Source organism: Oncorhynchus tshawytscha, linkage group LG05, assembly GCF_018296145.1.
Source record: "Oncorhynchus tshawytscha isolate Ot180627B linkage group LG05, Otsh_v2.0, whole genome shotgun sequence".
NCBI lineage: Eukaryota > Metazoa > Chordata > Actinopteri > Salmoniformes > Salmonidae > Oncorhynchus > Oncorhynchus tshawytscha.
Genome location: NC_056433.1, coordinates 66,655,815 through 66,671,265, shown reverse-complemented (window position 1 = coordinate 66,671,265; position 15,451 = coordinate 66,655,815).

Below are 15,451 nucleotides of genomic sequence, written 5' to 3'. Positions count from 1 at the left end.
CCGGTACGCAGTTTTGGTCCAGGTTATCCTGCGCCGGCTCTGCGTGCTGTGTCTCCGGGGCGCTAGGAGGGTGCAGTGCATCCTCTGCCTGCGCTCCGCTCGTGCCGGGCAAATGTGGGAGTGGAGCCCAAGGGAGAGGTGCGTGTAGTAAGCACTAGATCTCCCGTGCTTACCCACAGCCCGGTTCAACCTGTGCCTGCACTCTGGAGGGTCCGGGCTAAAGTAGTTGTCCAGCCTGGGGAAGTGGTGCCAAGGTTGGGCACCAGAGCTCCAGTGCTCCCCCACGGGCTGGTCCTTCAGGTGCCTCCTCCTAACACCAAGCCTCCTGAAGGTCTCCCCAGCCTGGTGGTTCCTGTGGCAGCCAAACGCACCAGGCTGTCTCTCTGTCACCTCCCTGCAGGCGGTCCCGCCTGTCCGGCGCCGCTGCCGGAGCCTCCCGCCTGTCCGGCGCCGCTGCCGGAGCCTCCCGCCTGTCCGCTGCCGGAGCCTCCCGACTGTCCGGCGCCGCTGCCGGAGCCCCTCTGCCCAGAGCTGCCCCTCTGTCCCGAGCAGCTGCCCCGCTGTCCCGAGCAGCTGCCCCACCTCTGTCCCGAGCTGCCCCACCTCTGTCCCGAGCTGCCCCACCTCTGTCCCGAGCTGCCCCTCTGTCCAGTGGGGTCATTGAGAAGGGTGGCCATGGTGAGAAAGCCACGGAGGCGGACAATAAGGCGGACTAAGACAATGGTGAAGTGGGGTCCGCGTCCCGCGCCAGAGCTGCCACCGCGGACAGACGCCCACCCAGACCCTCCCCTATAGGTCAAGGTTTTGCGGCCGGAGTCCGCACCTTTGGGGGGGGTACTGTCACGTTCTGACCTTTATTTCCTTTGTTTTGTATTTAGTTAGTATGGTCAGGGCGTGAGTTGGGTGGGCAGTCTGTTTTTCTATGATTTGGGTATTTCTATGTTTCGGCCTAGTATGGTTCTCAATCAGAGGCAGGTGTCATTAGTTGTCTCTGATTGAGAATCATACTTAGGTAGCCTGGGTGTTTGTGGGTGATTGTTCCTGTCTCTGTGTTTTGTACCAGATAGGACTGTTTAGGTTTTCACACGTTTCTTGTTTTTTGTAATCAGTTGTTCATGTGTACGTTTACGTATTAAAAGAACCATGGACACTTACCACGCCGCATATTGGTCCTCTGATCCTTTTCGCCTCTCCTCTTCGGAAGAAGGAGGAAATCCGTGACAGCACACATCTACCAATAGGTGCCTGTTACGCACGCCTCTATGAAGAGGGAACGCAACACCCTGCTACAACTAAACTCTCCGTGAAGCGAAAAAAGGTATGGACTGTAGGTGCAAGTAAGAATGACAACAGGCAGAATGTGGTACCGTTTACAAGGACTTTATTCCTTTACACGGTAATATGGGGAAAAGGGGCTGGACGGAACCAAAGCAAAGAAAGTAAATCTCAAAGCCCCCCCCTCTCCTATTTTACCTGCCTACCCACTACTTACCTAATTTAGCACCACCTGGTGCCCTAACCAAAATACAAGGGGTGGTCCGCCCAGGTCTTACCTAGTGTGTCTAGACAGCGAATATGCTACGGGTATATGTATGCCCGCGGGCCTCTTGCCTAAGCACTCCCTAGGTGCCTTCCCCTTCCCCCTGGGAACAAATGAAACAGAATATTAAACAATTTCAAACAAACTAAGAAACAAAAGGATGTCAAATAAGCTCTATCTGAGCAACAAACTCACAGAACATACCACTTTCCAGCAAAATCAACCTCTATCACAATCAATCTCAGCAATCCCTACCTCCAAAAAGATCTCCCTCCTGAACAGAACACTGGCTTTTATATAGCTTCAGAAGGAATGGGTAATTGGAGACAGCTGTGTCTTGACGAGGGGGCGGGGTCAGCTCTCCAATTAGCCCTGGAGTCGACCAATCAGCTGCTTGAAGGATTTCAGGAAGCCATTTCCTGAAATAAACACATGCAAATACACAATCTACAACACATAATCTGGGGAACGTAACACGCCCACCACAAAAATTGCAAACCTAGTTTTGCAATAATAAATGCCAACGTATCCCCAGTTAGTAAACCCGTGATAGAGCGTCAGCAACCACATTCGCCGAGCCCTTCACATAAGCTATCTGTACATTATATCCTTGCACAATCAGAGCCCACCGCATAAGGCGGCGGTTCTGGTTGTACATTTGTTTCAAGAACACCAACGGATTATGGTCTGTGAAGACCACTACAGGCAAGGCACTGGAGCCCACATATACCTCAAAGAACTGTAAGGCAAGCATTAAAGCCAGCGTCTCTTGTTCGATTGTAGAGTACCTTGACTGACACGAGTTGAACTTACGGGAGAAGAAACTGACGGGCCGATCCACTCCGTCTTCATCTTCCTGTAAGAGAACCGCACCCACCCCCATAATACTAGCATCTACCTCCAACTTAAAAGGTTTGTCAAAGTTGGGGGCGGCAAGCACTGGGGCACTACAAAGTAGCGCTTTAGCGGACTCAAAAGCGTAGTTACAGTCCTTGGACCACTTGAATGGTACCTTGGGACTAAGCAGAGATGAAAGGGGAGCTACTACCGTCGAGAAATTCTTACAGAATGTACGATAGTACCCTACCATCCCTAGGAATCTGCGCAACTGGCGGCGAGTAGTGGGAGCAGGAAAGGCAACAATTGCTTCCACTTTGCCAGTTACTGGGCGCACTTGACCTCGTCCCACTTGTTTCCCTAAGTAAGTCACTGTAGCCTTCCCAAACTCACACTTGGCCAAATTGAGGGTTAAAGAAGCCTTCTCCAACCGCTGAAACACACTTTTCAAAGTGGAGAGATGATCAGACCAAGTAGACGAATGAATCACCACATCGTCAAGGTACGCAGTACAATTTGGCACATCTTCAAACACAATGTTAACTAGCCGCTGAAAAGTAGCAGGTGCATTACACATGCCAAAGGGCATCACAGTGTATTGTACAAAGTTATCTGGCGTAACAAAAGCCGATATGTCAGAAGCTCGAGAGGTCAGAGGCACCTGCCAATAACCTTTTAACAAATCTAACTTACTAACGTAAGCAGCAGAGCCTATTCTATCAATACAGTCATCTAAGCGAGGTAGAGGAAAAGAATCAGACTTTGTAACTGCATTTACGCGACGATAGTCCGTACATAAGCGGGACGTACCGTCAGGCTTAGGAACAAGAATACATGGAGAACTCCAGGAGCTGTTACTGGGTTTTGCCATGTCATTCTGTAATAAATAAGCTACCTCACTTTTCATTACCTCTCTTTTCTTAGCATTAACCCGGTACGGATGCTGACGTATAGGAACAGCGTTCCCCACATCCACGTCATGTTCCAAGATGGGTGTGCGACTTGGAATGTCCTGAAACACACTGAGAAAACTGTTTATCAATAGGATAAGATCCTTAGTTTGATCATTATCCAAATGTTCCATTTGAGAGGGTAACTTCTTCAGCATCTCTGAATTACATAGGCGTTCACCTTGCTGTAATGTATGGCGTAACTCCAACCCGTCCTCCTTATCCTCATCTAGGTCCCAGCCAGGCTTCAGCACCACCGCAGCCACACTGGAGACGGCGGGCTGGACCGGCTTACTTGAGGAGCTGTCGGGAGAATCACGCACATAATATGTTTTCAGCATGTTAACATGACACACACGGGAAGAACGCCTTCGATCTGGTGTCTTTATCACATAATTGGTGTCATTGAGTTTCTTTTCCACCAGATATGGTCCAGAAAAACGTGCTGACAGAGATGAGCCAGGGATTGGCAACAAAACTAAAACTTGATCCCCTGGTGCAAATGAACGGCCAACAGCCTTTTTGTCATAATGCAACTTCATGCGTTTTTGAGACGAGGAGAGAGACTTTTGGGCTAACGCACATGCGGCGTGCAGTCTCTCCCGCATCTTACTGACATAATCCAACACATTTTTAGGGGCGCTACTGGGTGTAGGAGATAAGATATGCTCCTTCAAAACTTTCAGCGGACCCCGTGGGGTGTGTCCAAACACAAGGTCAGCAGGGCTGAACCCTAAGGACTCTTGTATCGTTTCCCTTATAGCAAATAGGACAAAGGGCACACCCTCATCCCAATCAGTACTGGTATCCATACAATACTTGCGTAGCATTGCCTTCAGTGTCTGATGCCAGCGTTCTAGAGCCCCTTGACTCTCTGGATGATACGGACTGGAGACCTGATGGGAAATACACAATGTCTTTAACACATTTGAAAACAGTTTAGACATGAAGTTGGATCCCTGATCAGTTTGGATTACTTTAGGGAGTCCAAACGTAGAGAAGAACTTCACCAGTGCCTTCACCACAGTCTTAGCTGTTATAGTACGGAGAGGAATAGCCTCTGGGTATCGAGTAGCACTGCACATTATTGTTAGTAGGAACTGGTTACCTGACCTGGTTTTCGGCAATGGACCTACACAATCAATTATCACTCTTTCAAACGGTTCCCCTACCACAGGAATCGGGCAGAGTGGCGCTCGTGGAACTGTTTGATTCACTTTCCCAGTGAGTTGACATATGTGACATGTTTTACAAAATTGGACCACGTCAGACTTCAAACCTGGCCAGAAGAAATGACGAAGGACCCGGTTATAGGTCTTTGTGATCCCCAAGTGTCCAGACCACGCTTGGTCATGGGCGAGTGACAGCACCTGCTGTCGGAACGGTGTAGGAACAACCACTTGACACACTTCACTCCAGTCATTAATGGTGTCATGAGATGCCCATTTACGCATCAAAACTCCTGCTTCCATAAAGTAGGCAGTCTGTCTAGTTTTAGCTTCCTCAATGGAAATTACCGAAGCAAAACACTTGCGAAGACTGGTGTCTTCTTTTTGACATTCAATCACCTTCTCAGGGGTGACAGACAAAAGAATGTCATGTAATTGGGGCGCGATTTCGTTTTCCCCTGCCTTAGTTTTTACGGGGGTAAAAACTGTCGGCAATGCAGAAGGAATACTCAGTGCATTGTCTTCTACCTCAACATTCTCAAAAATAGAACTAGCCAAATCCACCACATCTCCTAGCTTGCGAGATTGTGCCCTCGTTAACACACAAGCAGGAAAAACATGTGGAAATGCTTGAACCAATTTCTCATCTGTAGTTCTGATTTCTGGGTTGTCTACTACTCCTCTAACACAGGAGTGACATTACCACCAGCAATATCATTCCCTAGTAGCAATTTTACACCTGATACTGGCAGTGTAGACACTACACCAACACGGAAACGTCCTGATACCAAGTCTGACACTAAGTGGACCCAGTGTAATGGTACAGGTACGGTTTTTGTCTCTATCCCCTGTAATATGACATGTGAGCCACAATACGTTTCAGGAGACCAGGGTAAAGCATCAGTAATGATTACTGACTGCGCCGCCCCGGTGTCACGTAGGATTTGGATAGGCTTTTGATCAGTTGGTTCTCCTGTTAAGGAAACATAACCGGCAGAGATAAACGGAGCATAGACAGGATCCGGTTTCTCAAATGCTGAATCAACAACTCGATCCAATGGACGATCCAAAGACTTGACTAAACCCAAACTTCTCATTTTTGGGGACGGTGACTGGGACCGTTTCGGTTTATTTTTCAAAACTGGGCAGTCCGCAATCACGTGACCCTTTTGGTGACAGTAATAACATTCACGGATTTCTTGAAAAGGCTTAGGGTTGTTAGAGGAAAAGCGACCTGAACGAGGAACTGATGATGTAATCGTCCGGCCTTCAAAACGTGGTGCACCAAAGACAGTCTTGTGTGTCAAAGCGTACTCATCTGCCAACACTGCTGCTTGGGCCAATGTCACCACTTTCTGTTCATTTAAATGAACTACAATTCTATCTGGGAGGTTGCTTTTAAAGTCCTCCAACAGCATCAACTCCCGAATATCAGCAAAGGTGTTAGCTTTGCTGGCTGAACACCAGCGACTAAACAGAGACTTTTTGTCCCTAGCAAATTCAACAAATGTACGGTGAGACGTTTTTTTGTGGTTCCTGAAGCGCTGCCTATAAGCTTCAGGCACCAACTCATAAGCCCGCAACACGGTAGTTTTAACTGTATCGTAATGTAAACTGTCTTCCAGGGAGAGAGCAGCTACTACTTCCTGGGCTTTCCCAGACAATTTACATTGTAACAGAAGCGGCCAAACCTCGAGTGGCCAATGCAGCGCAGCGGCCACACGCTCAAACGCAGAGAAATAATAATCAACTTCCGACTCTCGGAATGGAGGGACTAAAGCTATGTTTTTACTCACATCGAAGTGGGCTTGATGAGCAGCTTGTGGAGTCGCACTGGAGCCAGCATCTAGCTCCAGTTGTCGGATCCTCACCTCCTTGTCAGCTTCTATTTTCCTAATTTCAAGTTCAAAATTCATCTGTCTCTCTTTATCTTTTTGCTCCATTTCTAACCGAGCCAGCCTCACCTTCAGCCTAGCAGTCCCATCTGAACGACCCGAAGCAGAAGATAAAGGATCGAATCGGGGCAATGTAAAGGGGGTACGAGGAACCCCTTCCTCCGCCCTGTCCTCTGACTTGGCATCAGAAAGTCTACCCGTCTCCTCTCCTTGCAGTGAGAGAATCAGTTCTCTCACTAAACCCTCCCTGACTAGCACCAAAAGCTCAGCCTTTAGGGCTTTCTCAGGGAATACAAATCCATAATGGTCAGCTATAGCTATAAGGTCTACTTTACGAAACTTCACCAAACAATCAATAGAGGGCGCTTCAAAAAACTTGGAGATGGCTGAGGCAGCCATCTTTTCCAATGCAGTCTCCTGAACACACTAACTAAACAAGTCATCCAAACTCACAACCTACCATCACACCTCAATCACTAACCACAGAGAGAGCTCAGAGCAGCAGGGTCCGGTGGGTTTAATGGAAAAATCACAGATGAGCCCCCATTATGTTACGCACGCCTCTATGAAGAGGGAACGCAACACCCTGCTACAACTAAACTCTCCGTGAAGCGAAAAAGGTATGGACTGTAGGTGCAAGTAAGAATGACAACAGGCAGAATGTGGTACCGTTTACAAGGACTTTATTCCTTTACACGGTAATATGGGGAAAAGGGGCTGGACGGAACCAAAGCAAAGAAAGTAAATCTCAAAGCCCCCTCTCCTATTTTACCTGCCTACCCACTACTTACCTAATTTAGCACCACCTGGTGCCCTAACCAAAATACAAAGGGGTGGTCCGCCCAGGTCTTACCTAGTGTGTCTAGACAGCGAATATGCTACGGGTATATGTATGCCCGCGGGCCTCTTGCCTAAGCACTCCCTAGGTGCCTTCCCCTTCCCCCTGGGAACAAATGAAACAGAATATTAAACAATTTCAAACAAACTAAGAAACAAAAGGATGTCAAATAAGCTCTATCTGAGCAACAAACTCACAGAACATACCACTTTCCAGCAAAATCAACCTCTATCACAATCAATCTCAGCAATCCCTACCTCCAGCAAAATCTCTACCTCCAAAAAGATCTCCCTCCTGAACAGAACACTGGCTTTTATATAGCTTCAGAAGGAATGGGTAATTGGAGACAGCTGTGTCTTGACGAGGGGGCGGGGTCAGCTCTCCAATTAGCCCTGGAGTCGACCAATCAGCTGCTTGAGGGATTTCAGGAAGCCATTTCCTGAAATAAACACATGCAAATACACAATCTACAACACATAATCTGGGGAACGTAACAGTGCCTTTTTCTTTGCGAGGCATTGGAAAATGGGTATTTGTGGTTAAATATGTGTTTGAAATTCACTTCCTAACTGAGGTACCTTACAGAGAATTGTAAGTGTTGGGTACAGAGATGAGAGAGTCATTCAAAAATCATGTTAAATACTATTACTGCACACCGAGTGAGTTCATGCAACTTTTTATGCGACGTTTTAAGCACACTTTTACTCCTGAACTATTAAGGCTTGCCATAACAAAGGGTTGAATACTTATTGGCTCAATATGTTTCAGCTTTTTATGTTTAAGTAATTTGTAAAAAATTCTAAAAATGTCATTTCACTCTGACATTATGGGGTGTTGTATGTAGGCCAGTGACACAAAATCTGATTTTAATCCATTTTTAAATTCAGGCTGTAACAACAAAATGTGGAAAAAGTCAAGGTGTGAATACTTTCTGAAGGCACAGTAGCTAGCTAATCTAATTTGAATAATGCATCACCACCTGATCAATACAACACTGGCTTTTTTTCCCACCTACCCCTGTTTCTGGAAGGATGTGGACTGTAAGAGGGGATGACAGAGGCTCACCTCATAGGACACTGTTACTGATTATTTCAGATGTGTGGTGGTCTCTCAGGTTCTTATAGCTGCGGAAGCATCAGCCAGGTGGATGCTACACTTTCGGTGGTTGATGTTCCAGCCTAGGAGGAGTAGCTGTGAACTTCAGAGACAGCGGTGCCTGAAGAAAAGCCCCGGGCCAGCGAGTCTGACTGATGTTCTCCCTCCCTGGATGTACCATCGACGCCACCTCCGCTTAAGATACTCCTTTACTAAACTGCATCATCTAGCTGTGGAAGACCATCTCTCATGAACTGCAAACTCACTGATTTGTTTGTTTTTTAAAAGTGACTGAGATTCTTTATGAAAGCGCTATAGAAAATCGATCTATTATTACACAATCTGGTACAAACAACAAGCTTGTGATTAAATTAAGATGAAGTAAATAAAGACACAAAGACAGACTGATGGTTAACTAATCTTAAAAGTTCTGTTCAAAACCACACATGTTCCACTTCAACTACTTCTTCTACACTTCAACTCCACTTCAACTACAACAGGCAGCCCAATGCTGATCTTTTTTGAAACACCCTAAGCGGAGTTCCTAACAACCGGATGCATCTGGTTTTCAGGGATACAGCTATCTTCAACTTAGCTTCCTTTTCTGCTGAAAACAAGATGTGGGAACTTTGTTTAGGATTTTCTTTTACGCCTGCTATGTTAGGTTAGCTCTGGTAAAGATTGGATGTTAGGTTAGCTCTGGTAAAGATCGGATGTGAAAAAAGCTGATGTGATTGGTCAAAACACCAATTAGTGAAATAAAATATTAGAATTGGTCTGCCTGTGTGTTCACAGCCAAAGTGACACATCCATCATGTCTATCTGGATGAATTAAAAGTAAACAACGTCATCCAATCGAAAAACCCTTGACTAACCCAGAGGACAGGCTGGCCGATGAAACCAATGAGCGTGCAGAACGCCTTCCAGAACCGGGACGAGAATTGAGGACCACGGTCGGGGACCATGTCCACAGGAAGTCCATGGATCCAGAAGATGTGCTGCACCATGATTTGGGCCGTCTCCTTGGCTGAGGGTAGCTTGGGGAGGGGAATGACATTGGTGGCTTTGGAAAAGCCTGTCCACCACCGTAAGGATAGTGGTGTTGCCATCAGATGGAGGGAGACCAGTTACGAAGTCCAGGGATACATGTGACCAGGGACAGGAAGTGGTTGAGGGAGGCCAGACGGAGCTTGCCAAGGAATCTTATTCTGAGCACAGACAGTGCAGGCGGCAACAAATGCGGAGACATCAGAAAACATGGTGGGCCACAAAAAGTGTTTGTCACACAAAGGCCAGGGTCCGATGGGATCCAGGGTGCCAGGCAAGCCTGTAGGAATGAGCCCATTCCAGGACCGTGGAATGGGCAGTGTCTGGGACAAACATCCAGTTATCCACCCCCCTCGCCCCCAAGGTCCAACTGGAACGCTGTGCGTCACGGACATGGTACTCTATTCCCCATATGAGTGCAGCCGCCAGACACAAGGTAAGAAGGATGGTCTTGGGGTTCTAGGGTGTAGCAGTGGGGCAATAGCAGCGTGAAAGCGCATCCGGATTAACATTCTTGGACCCGGAGGGTAGGAGATGGTAAAGTTGAACCGAGTGAAAAGCTGGGCCCAACGAGCTTGCCTGGAATTGAGATGCTTGGCGGTGTGGAGATATTCCAGGTTCTTGTGATCCGTCCACACAATGAATGGATGTTCCGCCCCCTCTAACCAGTGCCTCCACTCCTCCAACTCCATCTTCACCACGAATACTTCTCGATTTCCCACATTATAATTCCTCTCTGTGGTGGTAAGACGATGGGAAATAAGGCATAGGAATGCAGCTTTAGGTCAAGGGGAGAACGCTGGGACAGGACTCCACTCTGTCCTTTGATGCGTCAACCTCCACCACAAACTGACGTGGGTGTCATGGAAAATATATGGAGTAAAAAGTACATAATTTTCTTTAGGAATGTAGTGAAGTAAAAGTTGTCAAAAATATTAATTGTAAAGTACAGATACCCCCAAAAATTAGTAGTACTTTACTTAAGTACTTTACACCACTGTTAAATAATTATTTAGGTCAAGGTAACTGAAGGAAAAGGTAACTGAACTTAATGACTATCACCTCTGTTGTCATGAAGTGCTTTGAGAGACTAGTCCAGGATCATATCACCTCTAACTTACCTGTCACCCTAGACCCACTTCAATTAGCTTTACGCCCCAATATATCCACAGATGATGCAATCGCTCTGCACACTGCCCTATCCCATCTGGACAAGAGGAATACCTATATAAGAATGCTATTTATTGACTATAGCTCAGCATTCAACACCATAGTACATCCAAGCTCAACACTAAGCTTGAGGCCATGGTTCTGAAGCCCACCCTATGCAACTGGGTCCTGGACTTCCTGACAGGACGCTCCCAGGTGGTGAAGGTAGGAAACAACATCTCCACTCCGCTGATCCTCAACACTGGGGCCCGAAAAAGGGTGCATGCTTAGCCCCCTCCTGTACTCCCTGTTCACCCATGACTGCGTGGCCAAGCATGACTCCAACTCAATCATCAAGTTTGCAGACGACACAACATTAGTAGGCTTGATTACCAACAATGACGAGACAGCCTACAAGGATGAGGTGAGGGCGTCAACAAAACAAAGGAGATGACCGTGGACTTCAGGAAACAGCAGAGGGTGCATCCCCCTATCTACATCGAAGGGACCTCAGTGGAGAGATGGAAAGCTTTAAGTTCATTGTCGTACACATCACTGACAAACTGAAATGGATCACCCACACAGACAGTGTGGTGAAGAAGGCACCAAAAACCCTCACAAACTTTTACAGATGCTCAATTGAAAGCCTCCTGTTGAACTGCACCACCTGCAACCGCAAGGCTCTCCAAAGGGTGGTGCGGTCTGCACAACGCATTACCGGGGGCAAACTACCCACCCTACAGGATACCTACAGCTCCCACTGTCACAGGAAGGCCAAAAAGATCATCAAGGACATCAACCACCCAAGCCACTGCCTGTTTACCCCGCTATCATCCAGAAGGCGAGGTCAATACAGGTGCATCAAAGCTGGGACCGAGAATCTGAAAAACAGCTTCTATCTCAAGGCCATCAGACTACAGCCATCACTAGCACATTAGAGGCTGCTGCCTATAGGCATAGACTACAAATCACTGGCCACTTTAAGGAATGGAACACTAGTCACTTTAATAATGTTTACATAATTGGCATTACACATCTCATATGTATATACTGTATTCTATACTATTCTACGGTATCTTAGTCACTTAATGTTTACATATCTGGCATTACTGATCTCATATGTTTATACTGTTTTCTATACTATGCTACCGTATCTCATTCACTTAATAATGTTTACATACTGTATCTTGCATTACTCATCTCATATGTATATACTGTATTCTATACTATTCTACTGTATCTTAGTCCGTTCCGCTCAGACATCGCTCTTCCATATGTACTGTATATAGTCTTAATTCATTCCTACTTAGATTTGTGTGTGTACAGTATGTTGTGTAATTTGTTAGACTTGTTAGATATTACTGCACTGCCGGAGCTAGAAGCACAAGCATTTAGCTACACCCACAATAACATCTGCTAATCACGTGTATGTGACCAATAACATTTGATTTGATTCATAGGTCCATTACCTCTCTAGAAATGTAGAGGTGTAGGAGATTGATAACTTTCCTGTGATACAAAATATTTAATTATTTCCTGAGGACACAACCTTGACTCCACCACTAATTTCTTCACACATCCCAGTATTTGAAGACAGCTGAACATTCTTTATTTGTGGACTTTCCAAAACCACCCATCTCTGTCCCACTGTTGGTGACAGCTGACGGGGTGTCGTAAAGTTATCCTACCAGTGACCTTCAGCCTGTAAAGCTTTAGTCCAGCCTGGCCATGTAATCTGCTGTCACAGTGTGTGTCCAAACAGCATCTGGCCCTGCATTTTACTGCCTGCCCACCTCTGACAGACAGAGAGCCTGCACCCGTCTCCATATATTCTCACTATATTAGGAACCTATAACCACAGAGATGCAGTTGCCATGGTACAGTGCCAATAAACTCAAGGGTTTGCATGTTGTTGTGTCATCACATATAAGCCTTTGACAGACCTGAGGAGATGTGCACAGTAATACCTGATATTTTTGTAAAACTAAATAATCAGCCGAGGAGCCTGATATCATCAGTGACCCAGCAGGATGTCAGTGTTGTTGGGATCATGATTCTGAACAGGATGCATCCCATCAAGCAGACCCTTAGGGGGGGCTCTCTGACCTGGGTCAGCTCTCTTAGAATGGAGACAATGCTTTGCACGTCAGTCAGGGAATCACACACACATACACTCATATCATGCATACACAAGCTCCTGCACAAATGAACACACCCACACCCACACACAGATGCATAAGCAATGGTAAACTGTTACAAGGTAGAACAAGATTAAATACTTTCATCTTACTGATTTGACGTAATCTCCACATGTCAAGTTTGTGATTATCTTCCAATATTCAACTGCACTCTGTTCCTTGCATAGACTTTTGAGCAAAAGTTGTTAAACCAATGTTGCTTGGCATCTGTATTTGTACAAATAACAAAGACACACACACCAATGCACGCACACACACGCACGCACACACACACACACACACACACACACACACACACACACACACACACACACACACACACACACACACACACACACACACACACACACACACACACACACACACAGTCTTGTATAACTAACCTTGTGAGGACACACAATTTAGTCCCATTCTAAACTCTAAACCTAACCATAACCCTTGCCCTAACCTTAACCCCAAAACCTAACCTTAACCCTAACTCCTATTCCTAACCCTAAATCTAACCCTAGTTCTTAACCCTAACTCTGAACCTAATTCTAACCCTAACACTAACCTTAACCCTAAAACCCCTAGAAACAGTATTTGACCTTGTAGGGACTAACAAAATGTCCCCAGTTAGTAAAATGTTTGGTCCCCACAAGTATGTATAAACATGTCCACACACACACATTTTTTTTTTTTTACTGATTAGCAACATGTTGAATATTCTGATTTGCTTGTATACAGTACTCAGGTACATCCACATTCCACAGGTGTGTGTGATGCAGAGCAGAGCAGAGCAGATTGGGTTCTAGCAAGCTGTTAGCATCACTGATGTAATGATAATTATGACAGTCAGCCATGCCATTAGTTACAGTAATTAGCCCAGGCCTCACCACCGCATGGAGAGCGGGAAATGGAAAATAGTGGGACAGACCTCTATGATAAGGCCAGGCCACCGTCCTACAAGCTTACAGCGTTCTGGGCCTAAATCATTTATAACCTGCTATTGCTGTACACGGAGGCTGCACTACTTCCTATCAGTGACCTATCAGTGACGAACACACCCCATTCTGGAATTTTGGAGATTAACTAAAAACAAACCCAAAACATTACTGTTGATTGTCTGTAATTCCCTCTTATAAAATCCACTCCAAATGCATTTTTTTGTTGTTATGCAACCCGTCTATAAATTAATTGGTTTCTCCTAACAGGAGTGGAAAGATTCTGAATCTAAAATAAAAATTTTGGGACCACAAATGGTTTCAATTCCCTAGTGGTTAGAATGTCTGGCTGTTCACCGGCTTAACCTTAGCATATTAACACAGTTGGTTTGTCCAGCCCTCAGGCCCCAATCCCCTTCACGGATAAACTGAAGGCCTAATGGACAGTGGTAATTTTAGGTTACGTATTCCCATCCGATACATATCCTGCCTTAACTGTTAATAGATACTGTAGCTGTGTATGTGAGTGGAATCATAATGCTATTGAGGATGGAATTTGGTTTGTAGTGCAGGGTAACTGGCCTTGGTATGGAAGTGGTTAATTATGCATGACATTTGTTGTAATCATGTTGTTTGTCTTAATTGTGTGCTTTTAAAATGTAAATTGTATGGATCAGGTCCAAAACACCTTGTGCCAAGCCTTTGATATTACTAATTGCCCCTCTGCCTACTGTTACTCTTAGATTTACAATTAACAAGGAGAAAGAAGCCATTTGGATCATCGGGTTCAGCATATAATTTTCTCTCTTTTCCTAACCATTAATTACATGCATACTGTAATTCAATGACATTTTCTGCTTAAATTGACTGGCAAGGTCTCTATGTTCCGCATAACATATTTTTACTGGTGAGTAAAAAATCAGAGGGTTGGGCTGCCTCGGTAGAGCCGAACTTCCAAGCCCATAGTATGCCTTCCAGTCTTCAAAAGGAAACTTGAGTGAATGAATCTACGGTTGATCACTTTCTTGGCTTGGAGTGTTGAAAACATTGTGAGGCTTTATTAAACAGTCTTGAAGCCTTTGGAAGGGAACTAAAGTGAACTAGAGTGCATGTGCACAATACTATAGCAAAACAAATCAAATTGTATTTGTCTCATGCACCGAATACAACAGGTGTAGGTAGACCTTACAGTGAAATGCTTACTTACAAGCTCTTAACCAACAATGCAGTTTTAAGAAAAATACAACAACAAAAAAAGAAACAAAGTTACAAATAATTAAAGAGCAGCAGTAAAATAACAATAGCGAAGCTATATGCAGAGGGTACTGGTACAGAGTAAAGTGCGGGGCACTGGTTAGTCAAGGTCATTGAGGTAATGTATACATGTGGGTAGAGTTATTAAAGTGACTTACGCATAGATAATAACAGAGTAGCAGCAGCGTAAAAGAGGGAGGGGGGGCAGTGCAAGTAGTCTGGGTTGCCATTTGATTAGATGTTCAGTAGTCTTATGGCTTAGGGGTAGAAGCTGTTTAGGTTAAAGGGCAAATCGCCTTGGTTTAAACAATATAATATTTTTTAAACTCTACTACCATTATAAGAGTTGCAAAATATTTTCAGCACATGATGATGATGATGATGATGATGACCAGAAATAAAACATCCAACAGTCTAACTCACTTACTGTGCCTTCTGAAAGTATTCAGACCCCTTGACTTTTTCCACATTTTGTTACGTTACAGCCTTATTATAAAATATGTTTTTTTCTCATCAATCTACACACAAATACTCCCTAATGACAGAGCAAAAACTG